Here is a 20,012-nt window from a genome sequence, read left to right as displayed (position 1 = left end):
CTGCTGAGGTGTTTTAAAGCAGTTAAAATGGCAAAATGGCAACACAGGCAAGGGTTCTGTGCTAGCTACATGGAGTTGAAAAAAATCTCAGCTTCATTGTTCAAGCAATTCACAAAATAGGGATTGTGATTTATTTCATTTTGCAGGGTTTGGGGTGCTGTTGTTTTTCAAGGGGTTGGGGATGGCTTTGGGCAATCTCTGATGCTTATCTTGGTGGATTAACTAACGCTGAAGTTCCTGGAAGCTTGACAAGCTCAGTACAGTGTGGGGCTGGCAGTAGAGCCGATCCAAGACTCCTGCCACCATGCTCACACCATAGTGAGGCCTCTGCACCTCACCCCGTCTCCTTTTCCTGCTCAGGAACCAGCAGTGATGCTCATTGTTCAGAAGGCCATTAAGCTGCACTGCCGTGCCTGTCCCACTCTGCTGATTTCTACTGGTTGGCTGGACCAGTGGTCTGACATAGTATAAGGCAGCTTCAGTGCTCTTATGTTCCTGTATAGACTACTGGTGATGGAAAACTGAGGATGAGAAGCAAACAACGTGGTCAAGATGAACCTAGTCCATGCCAGGATGACAACCAAGTAGGGATGCAAACCTACTTAAATCACACATTCTAAAATACACTCATCCTTCAAATTCCACACTTCTCCAAATTTGGTGATGCTGTTTTACACACACACACACCCCAAAAAGTGTACAAAGTGTGTTTATTAGTAGAAGGTGTGCATTTAAATGCTTAGAAGTGTGTAGCTGGCAAAACTGTATGCAACATGTGTCTGTTTGGAGAAATGTGCATTAAAATGCTGACAAAAATCATATACCAATGCTGGTGTGGTTAACTGGACAAAAGGCTGGAAAAGTGAGAAACTAGGTGAAACCAAAATTGACATATTTGTTCATCCCCACAACCTAAGCCTGAGGGAGAATCCAAATGTTTACTCAGAGTAGACCCATTGAAATAACTTATTCATGCTTAGTCATTTTAATGCATCTATTCTGAGTAGGACCAACATCGGAGACAACCCAACCTTTCACAATCCTCCCTTGTATTGGAGTTTGCTGGATCAGGCCTATGGCCCATCTAGTCCAGCATTCTCTTCTCACAATGGCCATGCAGATGCCTCTGGGAAACTGGCGAGCAGGACCCAAGCACAAGACCAAGCTCTCCTCCTGTGGTTTTCAGCATTAATACCTCTGAATCTTGTGTAGAGAATGTAAACGGTCATTACACTGAATATTTTAAGGGTAGAAGGCAGAATTCTCCAACGGCTGGGTGAGTGAGGTGGGAGAAGAAGTGAAAAAGATAAACAACAACAACAACAACAACAACAACAACAACAACAACAACAACAAATGCTACAATACTTGTGATATCCTCACCTTGCAATGTGACCACTGCCCTGGTGATGTAGGAAAACATCTGCTGTTTGTCTGTTAATTTCCCAAACATTTCAAAAATAATGATATCCATCACTCCTGTTTGGTCTACAATGCATATGAATTGTATCAGGCAGCTTTGCTAGGAACTCAACCATTTCCAGATAGAAATTAGCTGAGCCCTCTATTCTTTCTACTGTAGGGATTTGAATGATGCTATTATCCTAGATGCAGCAGGTGCCAATATTCTGCAAAAACATGAATTGCCATAATTATGAGTAGAAGTACTTGGGATATTTTTTTTTTAAAAAGAAGATAAATAACAAATGGGAAGATAATTTATTCATTAAAAGAAGGAGAAGAAGGCACAAATCTGCTTGTCTTGTTATTCCTTGCATTGGAGAGGCAGGCTTTATTTCCTTCAGATGTTACAGGGCATCCTTCTGGTGCTGATGGGATGCTGGTGTCCTACACAGCTTCTACAGTATGTGTGCATCCCTTGTTAAGTACAATTGTGCCTATCCTGCAAAAGGCAGACATCTCATTGGAAGCAACAGAATAGGAGTCTGTGCTCAGGAGGATGAGACTTCAGTCATTCCAAAACTTCATTGTTCTGTGCATAAGTATATAAGAAAAGTCTGCCGGATCAGGCCAATGGCCCATCTATTCCAGCATCCTGATTGAATAGTGGTTAGCCAAATGTCTATGGGAGACCAGCAAATAGGACCCAAGCACAACAGCACTCTCACACAATACGTAACTAATTGTCCCCACCCACCCCCACATACTGTTGTATTGCATTTCCTTTGCAGTGAAATACAGTAAATGGGGTGAAATTACATAATGGCAATGTAATTTATGTAAGTTATATAAATTTAATAATAATAATATTAATAATAAATAATTTATTGTTTATTATTTATACCCCGCCCATCTGGGTGGCTTCCAACAAAATATGAAAAAACAGTAATGCATCAAACATTAAAAGCTTCCCTAAACAGGGCTGCCTTCAGATGTCTTCTAAAAGTCTGGTAGTTGTTGTTCTCTTTGACATCTGGTGGGAGAGTGTTTCACAGGGCAGGTGCCACTACCAAGAAGGCCCTCTGCCTGGTTACCTGTAACTTGGCTTCTCACAGTGAGGGAACCACCAGAGCTGGACCTCAGTGTCTGGACAGAATGATGGAGGTGGAGACGCTCCTTCAGATACTGGACCGAGGCTATTTAGGGCTTTAAAGGTCAGCACCAACACTTTGAATTGTGCTCAGAAATGTACTGGGAGCCAATGTAGGTCTTTCAAGACCATAATCTTGCCACAGCAGACAATAAGAAGAATAAAGTAGTTTTGTGGCAGGTGAACTGCAGCAGAATGAAAGCAGTTCTGCATATGGCAAATGCAGGGCAGAATAGCCAATAGCTCCATCTCTCGAATGACTGTTTTGACTACAAATATGAATTTGAATTGGAAACCAATATATTTTAAACTCAAGAGTCCCTTTAAGATGTTTCATATCAAACAAGACAGTCAAGAATGCTTTAACTTTGGTATACAGGACTCAAGCTCCCTTTGCTGACAGCACAGATTTTGACAATCTCAGAGGAACAAAACCTCGCTTCCAGGAACTTTTTGCTGGATTCCACCCATAATTTTCTGCAGGTGATCAGCCAAAGTGAAGCAATGTGCTGAAGGCTCATATGTTCCAGTAGCACACCTTTATGCAGGCAAGGTCCAAGATAAGGAGCAATAATAAAATATCTGGACAAAAGAGTGTAAAGTTCAACCTGCCATAATTTATCACAGCGAGTTTAAGAAAGAAGGTGACACAGTGTTCAGGGCCCAAACTGTCAGCCGCCTGAAATGATGGCTTAGCTGGAATGACTTTCCTCCATTCCATTTTGTGATTAAAGGAAATACAGAAGATGAGCAGGTAATGAAACTTGAGCACTTGCCTGCCCTCCCCCCCCCCCCGAAAAAAGAGAGAGGATAGATGAGCAAATTCCATTCACACAATCCTCCCTTTCTCATAATTTGGGATGTAAGGAGAACTCCTTTTTCGTTCCAACCTACATCCATTGCATGCACTGCAATTAAGGTTCCACAAAAGCAAGCTTATTTGGTGTGCTGTTTGTTGTGGTTAGATTTAAGAATGTAATTAATTCCCTTCCCGTTGCATCATTCCAAGTTTAAGTTCAGTTCTCCCCATTTCCAGATCTGTTTGTCACTGTTTTGTTTTTGTTTTTAAATCCTTTGAGATAAATTGTAGCCCTGCCAGTCAGAACAGACAGTTGCAGGCTATGTGGACCAATATGAGGCAGCCTCATATTTCCTAAATGATGCACAGTTAATCCGATTGCAGATAATAGTATGCCTACAGTGTGCAGCAGTGGTTCAGATCTGCATTTTGAAAGATCTCATCTCTGCCCTTTTAGATGCATGTCTTACCAGCGTGCATGAAGACAGAAATATCAATGGAAATAAAGACACATGTAGGGAAAGTGTGCTACATGCACTTATTGGCACATTTATTTGCCTTTATTCTCCTACGGCATTCATGGCAGATTTGAAAACTGGCCTTTGAAGAGCTTTTCCTTCAATTAATTAATGATTTTATGGAGGATAGGACAACAAGTCATATTGACTATGTACTTCTTCCAGTGTTGGAGGCAATGTGGCGCTGAATACCAGCAGCTGAGAATCACACATGGGGAGAAGGCTCTTGCACTCAGGTCCTGCTTTGAGATTTCCCACTGATGCATCTGGTTGGCCATGGTGAGAACAGGATTGTGGACTGGATGGGCCTTTGGCCTGAACCAACAGGGCTCTTTATATTCTTGCGTTCTTTGTAGCACTGCACATTTCCACACATCTCAGGTAGTTAAGTTGTGTCCGACTCTTTGTGACCCCATGGAACAGAGCACGCCAGGCACTCCTGTCTTCCACTGCCTCCCGCAGCTTAGTCAAATACATGTTCGTAGCTTCGAGAACACTGTCCAACCATCCTGTCCTCTGTCGTCCCCTTCTCCTTGTGCCCTCAATTTTTCCTAACATTAGGGTCTTTTCCAGGGAGTCTTCTCTTCTCATGAGGTGACCAGAGTATTGGAGCCTCAGCTTTAGGATCTGTCCTTCCAGTGAGCATTCAGGGCTGATTTCCTTAACAATTGATATCTTTGATCTTCTTGCAGTCCATGGCACTCTCAAGAGTCTCCTCCAGCACCATAATTCAAAAGCATCAATTCCTCTGTGATCAGCCTTCTTTATGGTCCAGCTCTCACTTCCATACATCACTACTGGGAAAACCATAGCTTTAACTATACGGACCTTTGTTGGCAAGGTGATGTCCCTGCTTAAATATCCACATGCCTTTTCCTAGCTGCAGAACTGTTGCAGTCTTATGGAGTTCAATTCTACTCTGAACCCTATAACCACTTTTAGCCGGAGAAGCAAGTCATTCAAGTCAAATGAGGCTTAGCAGCATTAACTATAGGTTGCAAAAGACATACAGAATAAGTAGAGACCACAACGCTGAAATACGTTTCCTTTCTTTAGGAGGAGGGGAGCGAGAGAAAACACAGTCTTTGAAAGGCTTCAGAGTTGTAACCACAGCCGATACTTTAATTAGGCAATTAGAGCTATTAGAAGTCGACAAAGCTCCAGGCCCAGATGAATTACAACCAAGAAATCTGTCAGAAGAGGAACAGAAAGCCCTTGGCAGGATCTGTAACACTTTAGTAAGTAGATAGGAGAGTGCTGAAGAGGACTGAAGTAGCAACTGATACAATGCTCCCCACTCAAAACACACACACACACACACACACACACACACACACACACACACAGATTCTAAGAACGTTGAAAGCAGGAACCTAAAATTCTAAACCGTAGACTAACTAAGGAAGGAGCAGTCAATGTAGTCACTCCAGCTCGCATCAATCCTGCCAATGTGGCCATCAGGGATGATGGAAGGTAAAGTCCAGCTGCATCTGGAGGGAACCATGCTGGCTAACCTAGGAGTAGAGATACCAAGCTCAAAAGGGCCAATGCTCCTCTGTCTTGGAATATGGCAACATACTGTATTTTTAAACTGCACAGTCCAGCAATTGAGACATCAGGTGGCAACTAAGAAGCATGAGGTTTTTTCCAATCCCTACCTGCAGATGCTAGGGATAGAACCTGGGACCTTCTGCATGCAAAGCAGATGCCCTTCCAGTGAGATACAGTCTCCCACCTGTTTCAATTTCATGAGAGAATGCAAGATGGAAATAAGCCTTTTCCATGATGTGGGTAGGACCCAAACTCCACCCACTCACAAGAGGAACGGTAAGAGAGATAAGACCCTTTTTGAGAGTAGGAGGTCTGCAATCATTTCCAAAAAGTAGGAAAAAAGGTTGAATAAAGTGGGTCATTGGTCTAATCCAGCTCTGTTGGTATAACATGAAACTCTTAAACTCAGGTTGTGTGTTCAAGCCCCACACTACAAGTGTATGATTCTAAGAGGGATTTTCTAGGTCAGAGATAGCAAACATTATGCCCTCAGTATGTACTAGGATTACAACTCTCCCGAGCCTTAGCCAACATGGCCAATGGTTGTAGATGATGGATGTCATCTGGACTATTCCACGTTGGCTTCTCCTGAATTAGAACATGTTAGCATTTTCAAAGGATGAGTGGACACATTCAGAAGTTCACAGGCCAGTTCATCATTCCACATTCTTTGGATCAGATTCGCACTGAGCCAAAATGACTCACATTTCCCTGCAATTTCCTCCGCGCTTCGATCAAAATGTGTCACTTTCCCAGAAATGTTTGGCACCCCTCTTCAATATGTTTGGAATGACACTCTCTCCAGGAATCCTTCAATCTGCTTCTTGGATAGTCTACAGTGTAGCTCTCATCATCTTCAATCATATGTTTCTGCACAGCAAAACAGTTGGAAGCAGAAATGCTTCTGAATACCACTGGCTGGAAACCGCAGGAGGGAAGAGTGCTCTTTTGCTTGAATCCTGCTTGCAGGTTTCCCACAAGCCTCTGGCTGGCCACTGTGAGAACAGGATACTGGATTGGACGGCAGAGGCAGAGTTGCATCTGGCTCAGGAAGAGGAGGAGATACTATGAAGCCGTAGTGCAAGGAGAGTTTTGAACATGTTGGGCCTGTGGCGGTGGGAAAGGGTGTATCATTCAATCTCCAGGCAGCCAAATGTCTTCGCAAAGACCACATTTCAAGTGGGAATCATAAAGAGCTTCAATTGGGGTAGCAATTGTCTCATCTGCACTATACATTTAAAGCAGGGTCATACCACCTTTACAATCATAGTTGCCCCAAAGAATCCTGGGAATTGTTATTTGTTAAAGGCATTTGTGCCCTCTTGTAGCCTTCTCAGAACCAACTGCTTGGCCATTGTAGGAAGCAAGATATGGACCACATGAGCCTTTTGGATCTAGGGAAAGCTCTCCTTATAAGTCTCTCTAACAGTGAACTTGATTGATGCTTTTGAATTATGGTGCTGGAGGAGACTCTTGAGAGTCCCATGGACTGCAAGAAGATCAAACGCATCCATTCTGAAGGAAATCAGCCCTGAGTGCTGACTGGAAGGACAGACCCTGAAGCTGAGGCTCCAATACTTTGGCCACCTCATGAGAAGAGAAGACTCCCTGGAAAAGACCCTGATGCTGAGAAAGATTGAGGGCACAAGGAGAAGGGGACGACAGAGGACGGGATGGTTGGATAGTGTTCTCGAAGCTACTAACATGAGTTTGACCAAATTGCGGGAGGCAGTGGAAGACAGGAGTGCCTGGCGTACTCTGGTCCATGGGGTCACAAAGAGTGGGACATGACTAAACAACTAAACAACAACAACAACAATGAACTTGGTGGCAAGTGCAGGCTAGTGGAATAGGGCCACTAAAGAACCAGAAGGAAAGTTCTGGGGGGCGGGGCGGCATTTGCACTATACATTTAAAGGGATATCATACCACTCTAAACAGCTGTGGCTTCCTCCAAATAATCCTGGGTTCTGTAGTTTGTTAAGGGTGCTGAGAGTTAGGTGACCCAAGTTCCAGTCACAGAGCTACAATTCCCAGAGTGGGAACAAACAATGCCACTTCCCGGGGAACTCTGGGAATTGCCGCTCTGTGAAAGGACAAGGACTCTCCCAGCAATACTCAGGACCCTTAACAAACTACAGCTCCCAGGATTCTTCTGGGGAAGCCCTGACTGCTTAAAGTGACATGACACAGCATTAGATGTATAGTGCAGATGTGACCCATCTAATTCAGGGAATGTTATACATACCTACATTGGGGTTCTTTGGAGGAAAGGCAGACTTTGGTAATAAAAAAGGAGCTTCAAGAGAAGCAAGATGGGTTGTATTGATAAGTCTAGTTATATTTCTGGAACAGGCAGAGATGGGGGAGAAATTTGCCTGGTTTGCATCTTATCCTACCCCTCCTCCTAAAGGAGCCCAGGCCTTTAATGTGAACTTACCAAATTTGCACTTTCTGACCTGAGCCAAAGCAAAGCACAGCTCGCCTACGAATTTTGTGGATTTTGTGAAACAGTAGTAATCTAACCAAAGAATGCATACAGAGATGTGGATATTAGTGAAGACTTCAGGCAAATAAAAGTGCGCAGAATACTGTAATAAACTAGAAAAATGCATTCTGTTATGGGAAGTTGATTACAAAAATGCACATGAGGGACAAAATTTTGTCTAAAAATGTTTCTGTTAAAGGAAACATACACACAAATGCATACAAATTTTCACATTGACATTTAAAAATAATAACCACAAATTGATGCAGAACAAAATTTAAGATTGGAAAGGGGAGAAACGGAAACTGACTGAATCCTGTTAATGGCATGTTATGCACTTTGAGGAGTACTGAAGGCTACATACTTCAGTGGCCCTGCTTTGAGGTGGGTGTGTTATAAAAGGCTTTAAAAAATAAACCAAGTGGGGCAGAGCTGCACAATCACTTAGGCAGAGTTGTCACTTAATGACTTTCAAATATAATTAAAAACATATTCTAATATAAGGTTCCCTGCCAATGTCAAAATATGTTCCAGCCAAGTGAAATTAACCTTCAGAAGCTACTTTAATCACAACACTGTGGTTCTCTCCCATCTGCCAGTCATTGATACCTCTCCACCTGAGCCCTGTTCATCTACCTTAGTGCCAAAGGAAAAGAACAATGGATTGCACCTTGATGGCTAATGCAAGGCACAAGCACAACAACAACAATTATTTAGCATGGACCAGTGGCCAAAACTCAGTATGCTAAAGACCAGATACTACAAATAGTTTCACGTGACATTTAATGGAGGATAAGACTATCAGTGGCTAGTAGTCACAATGACTATGTTCAATCTCCATGCCTGGTATGAAGAAATTGGATACAGAGAATATTTTTCCCCATTCCCTCTCTCATAATACTGGACCTCGGGACCATCTAGTGAAGCTGAACACTGGAAGATTCAGGAGAGCCAAAGAAAGCACTTCTTCACACACGCATAGTTAAACTATGGAACTTGCTTCCACAGGCTGTAGGTATGGCCAGCATCCTAGATTAGTTTAAAAGAAGATTAGACAAATTCATGGAGGAGCTATCAATGACCGGCTAGCCATTATGGCTATGCTCTATCAGTGTTTCCCAAACTTGGGTCTCCAGCTTTTTTTGGACTACAACTCCCATCATCCCTAGCTAGCAAGACCAGTGGTCAGGGATGATGGGAATTGTAGCTGAAGACCCAAGATTGGGAAACACTGCTCTGCCTCCACTGTCAGAGGCAGTATGCCCCTGAATACCAGTTGATGGGAATTACAAGTGCAGAAAGTTGCTGTTGCACTCAGGTCCTGTTTGGGGGATCTGGCTGGCCACTATGAGAACAGGGCGCTGGGCTAGACGGGCTTTAACCTGATCCAGAAAGGCACTTCTCATCTTAGAAAGGACCCTGTTTAAAACACTAGGCAATTTGTCTGCTCACCTTTTCTGGTGTTCGACGTTGCGGCCAGGCATCTGTTCCCCTGCAGTGATCCAGCGGAGGGGGGGGGGAGATTGATGCGTCCCCTTGCTGCTGTCCTGGCCATGTCACTGGTACTGGGCAGGCCCCTGCCCAGGGGTGGCCCTGCTGTCCAATCAGCACTGGTTGGAGGTGTGGCAGCGGGAATTTAATCTGTGACATGGCCGGGGAGCCCTCCTCTCTCTCCCATTGCCAGATCTCCCAACCCACCCTCTTTTTTATGCTTTGCTATAACACGACCTTGCTATGGACAAATGTCGGCCGCCATATTGTTGGGGCCAGGTAGGATGCTTTTTTCCACTTGGCAAATTGGCACCAGCCATTTGGTTTTCGCCTACCTTGTAGCAATCATAAAAACGTTGTGAGGTTAGGCATTGGGTAAGCCTTTGTTTGAATGGAGGGGAGGTTGTAGCCTCTGCCTGCCCCTCCTCATGAAAGGTATCCTGTTAAAGGGATCTGGGGGTGTGGATTCTGTCTGATGCCCAGACGTGGGCTAGGGCCATGCCACAACCCCAACAGGGACCCCTATGGGTGCCCCTATTGGATGTAAGTCATAGGGCTCCCCCTATTGGTGGTTTACCCTTAGATGGACTCCTTGCAGTTGGGTGGGAGTCAAAATATAGCCTGGCTTCACCCAATGCCTAAGCCAAACCGCTCCCACATGTAGCCAATAAAGTTGTGGCCTATTTGAACCCATAAACCTAAATACTTCTGTCCGTGTGTTTATTATCCACTAGGGTACTGCAGGTCACAGGGCCTTGGCACACAACAACAATTACCAGAGTGAGTAGCAGGCAAGATGGGTAAATGGCTTCCACAAGATATACTACATTTCATGGGAAGCCAAAGGAGCTTTGATAAAAGTGGTGGAACGTCTGTGTGTCCTCACTTATTCCTAAAAGAACACCTTGGGATCCCTTGTGGGATTTTCATGCAGACCTCTCCTTTGATGAATGCCCTTTGACAGCCAGAATAAGGAGACAAGCTGAACTCAACTGCGCACAAATTAAAAGCCAGCCACACGCACTGTGTATCATATACTGTGAGTTGACGGAAATCATCATATAAGCAAATAATAAGCAGTATCCCTCTCCCCAAAGTGCAGCTATTCCTTATAATATCTTGCTGAAGTCAGCATGAAAGGAAATACAGCAAGCATGAATTTACGATGGAGACAGGTTGATTTGGTGTGAAAAAAGAGGTTGGTGAGGGAGGGAGCAGATGCTGCATTCCTGGGATTAAAATAATGACAACATAGGTTGATTGGTTCCTTTGGGTGGGGGGGGGGGGAAGAAGTTTGACTGTGATGAATGTTTGGCCTTATCTTGACTCTTAGCTGTAATACCATATATTGCTATTCAAAATAGGGTAAGATAATAACAACCTCTGAAGTGGTACTACAGAAAACTAACAGTGCTTCCATTCTAATAGTCCAAAGCCCCTCATTGTGAAATGAGGAATTCAGTAACTTATAAGGGTTTGGGGTGGGGGGGGAGCTGCAGTTAAAAACATTTTTAGGGCAGCAGGGGGGGATTATTGGATTTGTAATTTAGCACATAAAAATTATATCCTTTGCAACCCATCTAATGGAATTCTCCTTCTCTCCAACTTGGGTTCTCTGAATGATTGCAATATATCACGATGGACAATCGAAACAGGCAAGGCAAAGCAGAACTGCTCTCAGAATGCATTCATGAATCTCATTGTGATCCTGCTGATAGCATATGGTCCCTCTGAGTTTTATAAGAATGTTTGTGTGTGTAGATTGCACAGTTTATAATATCCTTACCTCTATCAGTGCGGTTTACAATGATAATTTTGGCAAAGCTGTTGCCTAACGACTTTCAAATATAATTATAAACGTATTTCAATATAAAGTGTGTTGCCAAAGTCAAGCATACACCAGCTAAGTGAAATTAACCTTCAAGTGATACTTGAATAACAGTAAACCACAAGGGTATGTAAGAGATTAGATATACTGTAGTCTAATTATGTTACAATAATTCACCTCATTAATCTCCTAGGAAACAATAACCACAACAGTTAAATGCTGTAATTAACAAACCCTATTTCAAACTTGATTTTAATTTTATACGACTTTGCAATATTATCTAGTGCAATTATATAAAAGACAAACAACAACAACAACCAAAAGAGATAAAGCAAATGTTAAGTTCTCTAGAGAAGACATCCAAAACAATCTGATGCCTTTAACCTGAGAGAAGGAAGAAAAAGTAGGCCAGGCATGCTTAGGAGATTTCTCGCCTTGTCAATATGGAGAACGACGCCTTTTCATTCCCATTTGCCTCTCTGGAATCCAGAGCCAAAAATGGCAATGTTTCCCAAATGTGCAGTTTAGAAAAACCTCCTGCCCTTTAAGCAGTTTGATATTACAAGAGGATAGCTTTGAATTCATAACATTCAGATGAGGGCAGCAAAAGCAAAAGCCAATTCATTCTGTAGGTTGGCTGCCAATTACATTCCCAGAAAGATTTAAAGTGTTGCTATTAGGGTCTGGGACCTGGGTGTTTGCCAAAGCACTGCATCCCATACCAAGCCGCCTGTTATTTAAGATCAGTGGTGGAAGGGGCTTTGATGGTCCCCTCGATTGAGGATATATGGGCCTCCTCAGTATTCATTATGGAACAGGGCTGAGTTGAAATGTACCTCTCACCCATTTTTCTATCCTGGTGTTTGGAATGGTTCCGTCCCAAAACAGAACAGTGGTGGCTCTTACTTGTGAATAAAGGAAGAGATATTCATGCAGGCTAGTAGCAGTACAGACTTAGCAACAAGAACAACATCCAGAAGATTCCAAGATGCACAAGCAAGGTGTCAGGGACTGGACTGAAGGGGACAGACAAGATGGAGGAGGAGGAATGGTGGAGATCTCCCCCCCCCTTCTTCTGATGCTTCCAGAGGAGAGGGAAGCAGTTTTGATTGGCAGCAGGGGTTTGAGGAGGGTCACAGCACAGAGACAGGTGAACAGAAGAGTTGGGAGGTGTTAGGAGAGGGGAGGGGAGGCAGAGCAGCCAGCTGACACGTTGTCACTGGTGTGTATTTCTGACCCCCCTTCTCCCAGAACTAGGTGTTTGCTAAGGGTGCAGGAACAAAGGACTCAGAGACAGTTGACCACAATGGCCACCGCAAAGGGAAATGCTGTTGCTAGGAAGGAAAGAGGAGGGGCTCAGTTGGAGCAATGCCATTATCAGGGCATACTGCATTCTTTTGTCTCTCGCTATTATGAATGAATAAACTCTTTAAAAAGGACTCTACATTGTTTTCTCTGCTTCTTGCTGCCACCAGGGGATGGATATAATTCCCAAAACCTTGACACAAGGCAATATGTTGAAAATTAAACAGTAGATATGGAGAAGTTCTAACAGTTAACTTGGCCCTCCTGCCAAGTTTTTAAAGATGAGGTGGGATGAGTTCACTCATGGGACTCTCTCACTCTATGGGAAATCTACGCATATGCACTCCATCTGGGCAGGTGCTTCTCTTCCCACCTATGAAGGCAACGCCAGGTTCTCAGTCACAAGGGTTTGTGTCTTGCCTTTCTGACTCTACCTCTGCCACCCCCTCCTCCTGCCCAATTCCTCCCTCTGGCTGACCAAAGTCTTCTTCCCCTCCCTAAGGAGGGTCTGTGCTCTGCAGGAGGGGTGAGATCTGCTTCCCCGTCTCCAACATACAGAGTCACTAGTGGAGAACATCCATGGTCTACCCATGCATGTCAGCCTTCCAGCAACTGCCAAACCCTGCTTCTTCTCCTCCTTCTTCCACCTCTGTCTGGAGCTGGCAAAGCAGATCCTGACAGAACTGAAGAGCCCACGACAGGCACAATTTCCCCTAGGATGCCCCTCAGAATGATGCTACATGATGACTGAACCCACTTCAATCATTCTTATACACAAACACAATCGCTATCACATGAGGGGGAGAGTGGGGATGAGCCCATTGACCCCTTCCTATCCTGCACTTACACATTCAATTTGTTGGAGAATCTCGTGTCATATTTAAGTTACATCAACCTTTACTTATGCCATGATCTGCAGAGATAAAACATCTCACATGTTCAGATTCACATACCTGTTCACACTGTTTCATGGTAGAGAAACTAGTTTAGGGTTACCAGATGTCCTCAGTTCCCGGGGACAGTCCCCGGATTTGCAATCTGTCTCCGGACAATTCCATCCCTGGAATGTCCCCAGATTTGCAAATCTGTCCCCGGGAAATGTGGCAGCGGCAGTCTCAGCAGCCCAGAGCCAGCCTGGTAACCCAGTTGGCTTTGGTTGGCTTCAGGAGCTGCTCGCTGCCACTGCCACTGCCGAAGGGAAACCGGGGACGTCTGGCGGTACAGATCTCCTGCCCCCTTCCCCTTTTGTTTTGACAGATCGGGGGAGGCCCAGGAGTCATGAGCAGGTGGCTGTTGCCCAGGAGGCGTGCAAGGTGCACAGTTTCTCTGCCACTCTGTGAAACATAAATGTGCAGAGTTTTCTTTAAAAAACTGGGCAACAGTCACCCGCCCACGATTCCTGAGCCTCCCCCGATCAGTCAAAACAAAGGGGGAACGGGGAAGGAGATCGGGGGAGGCTCGGGTGTCACGGGTGGGCAGCACACCATTGCCGTTTTTTAAAAACTCTGTGCATTTATGTTTCACAGGGTGCGAAAGAAGAGCTTTGCACCTTTATACAATATGCATGTGTGCTTGGGGCCAGGGTCTTTTGCCTCACCATCCCCATTACTGACTCCCTGTTGCTACTCAGCTCCAAAAAAGGGGGGGAAAGTGTCCCCCAATTCATTTAAAAAAATCTGGTAAACATACACTATTTGGCACTGGACTTAGCCATATCTGGGTGGAGAAAGGAATTTCATGTGGCTGTTCTGTTTTTATTTAAGAAATATAATAAAGATTTTGGTCCTAAATCCTTTACTGGTGCGCCTCCCACCAGAGCCCAGATGCAGTTAGGAATGGTGAACTCTCAATCTCAACTCTCTCCCCCAAACTAGCTACAAAGCAATTCCCCTCACCTGCTGAGCTGCAGATGAAGTAGTGTGATGCTCTGTTTTGTTCAGATGCATTTTAAGATGAAAACTAAAGCATGCTGATGATGATGACTTCAACCCTGTCTTTATAAATATTATCACCTGTTCCATCTTCCCCAAAAGAAAATGAGTTTTCTTTTGTAAGAGCACAACTTTGGTGAGAAATAAACCAAAAGGTTCATGTTCCAATAAAACATAAATGAGGACATTTTTATTTTTAAAAAAGCTGTGCTCAGATGTGAGGAAGTGCATGGGGAAATGGGAGGAAAAAAAATCATTCTCCTATAACAGTTTTCCATTAGGACAATGTAATATGTGCTGAAGTTCAAGTGATGTATGTGTGTCTCCTTGAAGAAGATATTCTGTATATCAGATGCACCATAAATACTAGACGACGTAAGAAACCTCAGGCAAGGCAACTACATCCTTGAGTGGTCCTGAAAAATATACCGCGTGGTTGGAAAGGTGAATTATAGCAGCAAACAAATTTAATACATCTGCTTGCCTAGTGGACACCCACAATTTGCAATTTAATCATCCACGAGTTATGGTGTGTTCATAATTGAATTAGACTTTGAAATAAGGAAATATTGGTTTATAGTGAGGGTTTTATATATATATAAAGGCACCTCTTTTGAGGTTTATAATTATCCTAAAGGAGGATGGTGAGTTGCAAACAAGGGTACAGATTCATCAAGGGAAGTCTTGGAGAGGGGCATTGTGGGAAGAAAGGCTGTGGTGCCAAGAGCTTCAGTGTCTTCAGTATGTGTGAGTGCAAAAGAGAATCTGGGCCCTATTGTTAGGCAAAGTGGGGCAGCTGCTTCAGTCAACAGATGCTCAGGGATGGTGGTGAGGAGCAATGGAAACTGTACAGAGATGGTTCCAGACACACCACTTTAGGGAGGGAGTTCTGAATTTGCAGTAGTGCCGGGGGGTTGGGGAATCACCAAAAAGCTCCTTTCATGGATCCACTGACTCCTCCTCTCTACCTATGACAGCAAAGGAACCATCTGGAGAGCTCCTTCCATTTAACTTAATTCCCAGGGTAGTATATGGGAACGGATATCTGCCTATCTCCCATTCCCACCACCCTTCTGAGTAACACCCCTCCCCACCTTCTCACTATATAGAAGGATCTGGCAACTTCTGTTTCAGTGTATCTGAAGAAGTGTGCTTGCACACGAAAGCTCATACCAAGAACTAACTTAGTTGGTCTTTAAGGTGCTACTGGAAGGAATTTTTTTATTTTGACTATGGCAGACCAACACGGCTACCTATCTACTATGGGAACGGAGGCACTTTTCCAGATATTTTTAGTTTCTGAGAGATACAGTACCTCATGGAGGAGAGTGCCAATGCAGTTCACAGACAGTCTGTGTGGTTCAGATTTGCCTTTATTGCTTTGTTTTTCAGTTCAGAAAAAAAGGATGGTGATGCTACTTAGGGTCATAAGAAGGACTCCATCCAAGAGTAAGACATGGCAGCTACAAGACCCGCTTGCAAGATGTTCATTTGTCACAGGCTACAGAAATCTAACTTGCAGATTCCTAAAAAGGAGCTGAAGAGATCATATAATTGCCTTACATTCTAGATTATATTATTTTTTAAAAGAACATGTCAGAGCTAATGGTCCCATCATTAGTTGCCGGGTCCTTTTGCCCTCGGTATCATCGCCCAAGCATTTTATTTCACTTCTTGCTCCCTCCCACCAATGACAATTACACCACAACAAAAACTCTCTAATAGAAAGGGGGAAAGATTAATTGGAAAGTTGATTTGAGAGTACAAATGTTCCAGACCTGACAGTTCTGTAATGTAAGCAATTAAGGCAGCATTTTTTATTAAAAAAAATTGAGTTATTGGAGCCAGCAGTATGATCAGCCATTGTTTCCATTGGTGGAGCTACATTTGATCACTGAGTACACAGAGAGGTGAGAACCATAAGAAACAGGTGAAACCCAGATGGGGAAAGAAGAAGGAATATTTCCTGTCCTGCTGAAGTAAAAAATGGCAGTCCAACATTTAGATGCCAGAAGGCATTGCCACTGAAAGTGAAAAAATGTCCCCCTGCTGCTTTCTTACTTTTGAGGTAACCAAGAGGCCATTTCATTTCATTATATGAATCAATTCACCAGTGGTATGCACTCTGCAGTGTACTGGCTGCCCATACTTCAATTAAGGTCACGTGGAAGACAACTCTTCTCAGATCATGAAGTCTGGGCAGCTAGGGAGGCTGCAGATTGCTGGAGAAATGTGTTAACAGGAAGAAAGTCACCCACTGAGCACCATGATAAAGCAAGCTGAATATCCCACACCCACCAAAATTATAATAAAACCTATCCTAAAATGCTCTGAGCATTATCCAGAAAAATGGAAGCCTCTTTTGGAGGTGAATAAAACTTTGGAGAAACTGGAGGACAGATTTTGGTGCAGCACTCGACGACACATCTCTCCATTCCATTGGAGAAGAAATAAGAACAATGGATATTACTGAAACCTTGGAGGGTTTGTGGCACTCACCATATATCACATTGTTTTAATGCTTACAACATCCTTGCAAGATGGGACAGTTTTATTATCCTTTTATTGCAGATGGAGAGCTCAGAGAAGGTGACTCACCCAAGACCACCTTTTAGGTTTGTGAAAGAGGCAAAACTCAAAGTAATGACTTGCCAGTTTTCATTTCATTTTTCAGACACTGCACTAAAAACCTGGTACCAGAATCATTGCTGAGAAGGTTCATACATGTAGAGCTAGTGTCATCACCTAGCACCCACAGTGCACTGGCATAACCCATCAGTGCTGGTGTCTGCTCTGTGCCTACACCCTACCATCTCCGGCTCAGGGTTCACTAGCAAAACTGGCCACTCATTGGCCACAGTATCTCCAGCTAGGTTTGGCAGAGACCTCTGCCTCAACCCTACAGAACAGCTACCAGTCAAGAGTAGACTAGGGTAGTCAACCAGGGATGATGGTGTCAGGAGTTCAGCCTACACTTGAGTAGGACCCTGGCAGAGACACATGCCCAACTGGCATGTTCCCTCCCTCCTGGTCGTTCATTTGAGAGCTTCAAAAGCTTTCTTCTGCCCAAACATCACAGTGACCAATGCCAACAAACATCAGCACACTTAGGGATCTGCAGAGTGTTTGCAGCTTTTTGTGACAGACCTCAGCAACTCAGCATTTTGGCTAATCTACTTTATTTACATATAAACACACACGGAGCACTGCAACATGGCTCCCCCTCTCTCTAGCATCAGACAGCAAAGAGAAAAGAAGAAAGGGCAATAGTCCCACTTTACGGAACACAGTAACACAAACATCCCGTCTCCATCACTTCCCACTTTGTGGTGTCCAAACATATACCATTATGTGATAGACAACAATCCCATGACTGCAATCATGGAGCAGGAATTCTAACAGTTGGGAGGCAGGGTCCAACCACATCTGGAGGGCACCATGGCTCCTCCTAGTACAGATTATACTGAGCTCCAAAGGACCAGTTTGCTTTCCAGCAATGGATACATCATAGGATGCATATGGTTCTCTCCCTGTCCTATTTGGCAATGGCAGGGATTGAACCTAGGATCTTTTGCATGCCAAGCAGATAGATGCTCTTCCACTGAGTCACAGCCCTTCCTCGTCATCCACTTGTCTTAACTTCACAAGAGAATGTAAGAAAGAAAGATGCCTCTTTCATCATTTGGACAGGACCCAAACTCCACCCACAAGAGGAATGGTAAGAAAGATAAGACCTTTTGGGGGGGGAGGGGGCTACATCCTTTTCCAGAGAGAAGGAATAAAAGAAAACAGATTGCATTCCTGGTACAAGAAACCCAGCCACGCTGGATGAAAGCTTCAAAATAACTGAAACAAAGAAGAGTAAATAAACTCGGAATGATTTATCTCGAGGGGATAATACAGTAACTGCTGAATAATTACAGGCAGCAATCTTTATTAGTATGCAAAGTAGCTCGATTGGGTGTGTTCCCATGCTGCTTGGAGAACAAAAAGGCAAGAAGCGGGACACATTATAATAAATCACACACACCAAATTCCCAGCTTGTTGCAGCAAACATCTTTACTCCGGGGGCACTGGGAGTGCAGCAGTTCTTCTTGAGATTAAAAAAAGAAAGAAAGGGCTGTTTAATTTATATTTTCCAGTGATGCATTGTGCTTTCAGAATTCATTCAACTGAAAGAAGTACAAAAGTTTCACTTTACAAAAGTGTATACACACACAGGGGTGGGGGATTACAGAATTTGCCAGAGATCTGTTTCTAAAACAAACAATGTTATTTTCCTCTTGTGGTTCTGTTTGTGTGTGTGTGTGTGTGTGTGTGTGAGAGAGAGAGAGAGAGAGAGAGAGAGAGAGAGAGGAATAGGCTTTCCATTTCAAATGAGTGGTGAGCTATTTTCTTTTTGACAAAAAACCAAAGGAGAGCACAAATCTTCAGAACACAGGAAGCTGAAATGAATCGAACCTGCTTTATTCACTGAACTAAGATTGTAGTCCTCATAGTTATTAATTAAGGGCTAACTTAAATGGTAACACAGAAAGCTATATTATACCAAGTCAGACCATTTGTCCATCTAGTTTTGGAACAGCGACATTGACTGGCCGCAGTTCTCCAGAGTTTCCAGCCATAGACACTTCCCTGCCCTGGAGATGGTGGGGTTTGAACCTGGGACCTTCTGCATGCAAAACAGATAATCTACCATAGAGCTACAGCCCTTTATTTTGAGTAATCAAGAGAGCAACAACTATCTCTCTCCCCCCACCCCACATTGGAACAGTCTTCTTTTCCTGAGTTGTCAGAAGGAAAGCCACATACAGTGGTACCTTGGGTTAAGTACTTAATTCGTTCCGGAGGTCCGTATTTAACCTAAAACTGTTCTTAACCTGAAGCACCACTTTAGTTAATGGGGTCTCCTGCTGCTGCCGTGCCGCCGGAGCACGATTTCTGTTCTCATCCTGAAGCTAAGTTCTTAACCTGAAGCAATATTTCTGGGTTAGCGGAGTCTGTAACCTGAAGCGTATGTAACCTGAAGCGTATGTAACCCGAGGTACCACTGTATTCTAGTACCAGTCCTTTTTCTTCTTTTCTTCTTTCTTTTCTGAAATCATTTTCATAATTCTCAGATAAAATCCTACTAGTAAATAATGCTATAAAGCAGAAATGGGCAACTGGTCACCTGTGTGCCAGATCTGGCCCCTGAAGCAATTTCCCTGGCCCTTGATAGACCTATCCAATTCTAATCTAGGCCCATTAATATATTTTTTGTTGTTCATTGCTGGGCAGCTGTGACTAATGAGGACTGGGTAATGAAAATATCCCCAACCTCACTCCCGTCCAGGTGCAACTGGCAGGATCGGAGAGTGAGTCATATGGAAGGGAAACAATTGTGTGGTTTCTGATATTAAAATCAGTTATGGCTGACTCCTGTCACAAATGACCAAAAACCATCTGTTATATCCTTCTCCCTAGTTAAACTTCATGTCATACAGAGCAACTTTTGCACCTTGATTAAGATGGGATCTCTGTATTCAATGGTTCTCAGGAGCAGATAT

At 43.7% G+C, this 20,012-nt stretch overlaps 1 protein-coding gene and 1 long non-coding RNA gene across 18 annotated transcripts in view; both read right to left on the bottom strand.

The window, feature by feature from the left end:
* Window positions 1-20,012, bottom strand: part of RBFOX1 (RNA binding fox-1 homolog 1) — a 1,450,244-nt gene that overhangs the window by 1,213,496 nt on the left and 216,736 nt on the right. The window lies entirely within an intron of this gene.
* On the bottom strand, window positions 1,706-7,598 carry LOC310692810. Its single transcript, XR_014518905.1, has 2 exons — window positions 7,349-7,598; window positions 1,706-1,903 (listed from the first exon to the last, which is right to left on the bottom strand). It is a non-coding gene; the product is annotated as an uncharacterized lncRNA (long non-coding RNA).

This window comes from Podarcis liolepis, assembly GCF_965112155.1.
Source record: "Podarcis liolepis genome assembly, chromosome: 14".
NCBI classification, from domain to species: domain Eukaryota; kingdom Metazoa; phylum Chordata; class Lepidosauria; order Squamata; family Lacertidae; genus Podarcis; species Podarcis liolepis.
Note: the sequence above shows the minus strand (reverse complement) of the source record. Positions and strands in the feature narration are given on the sequence as shown.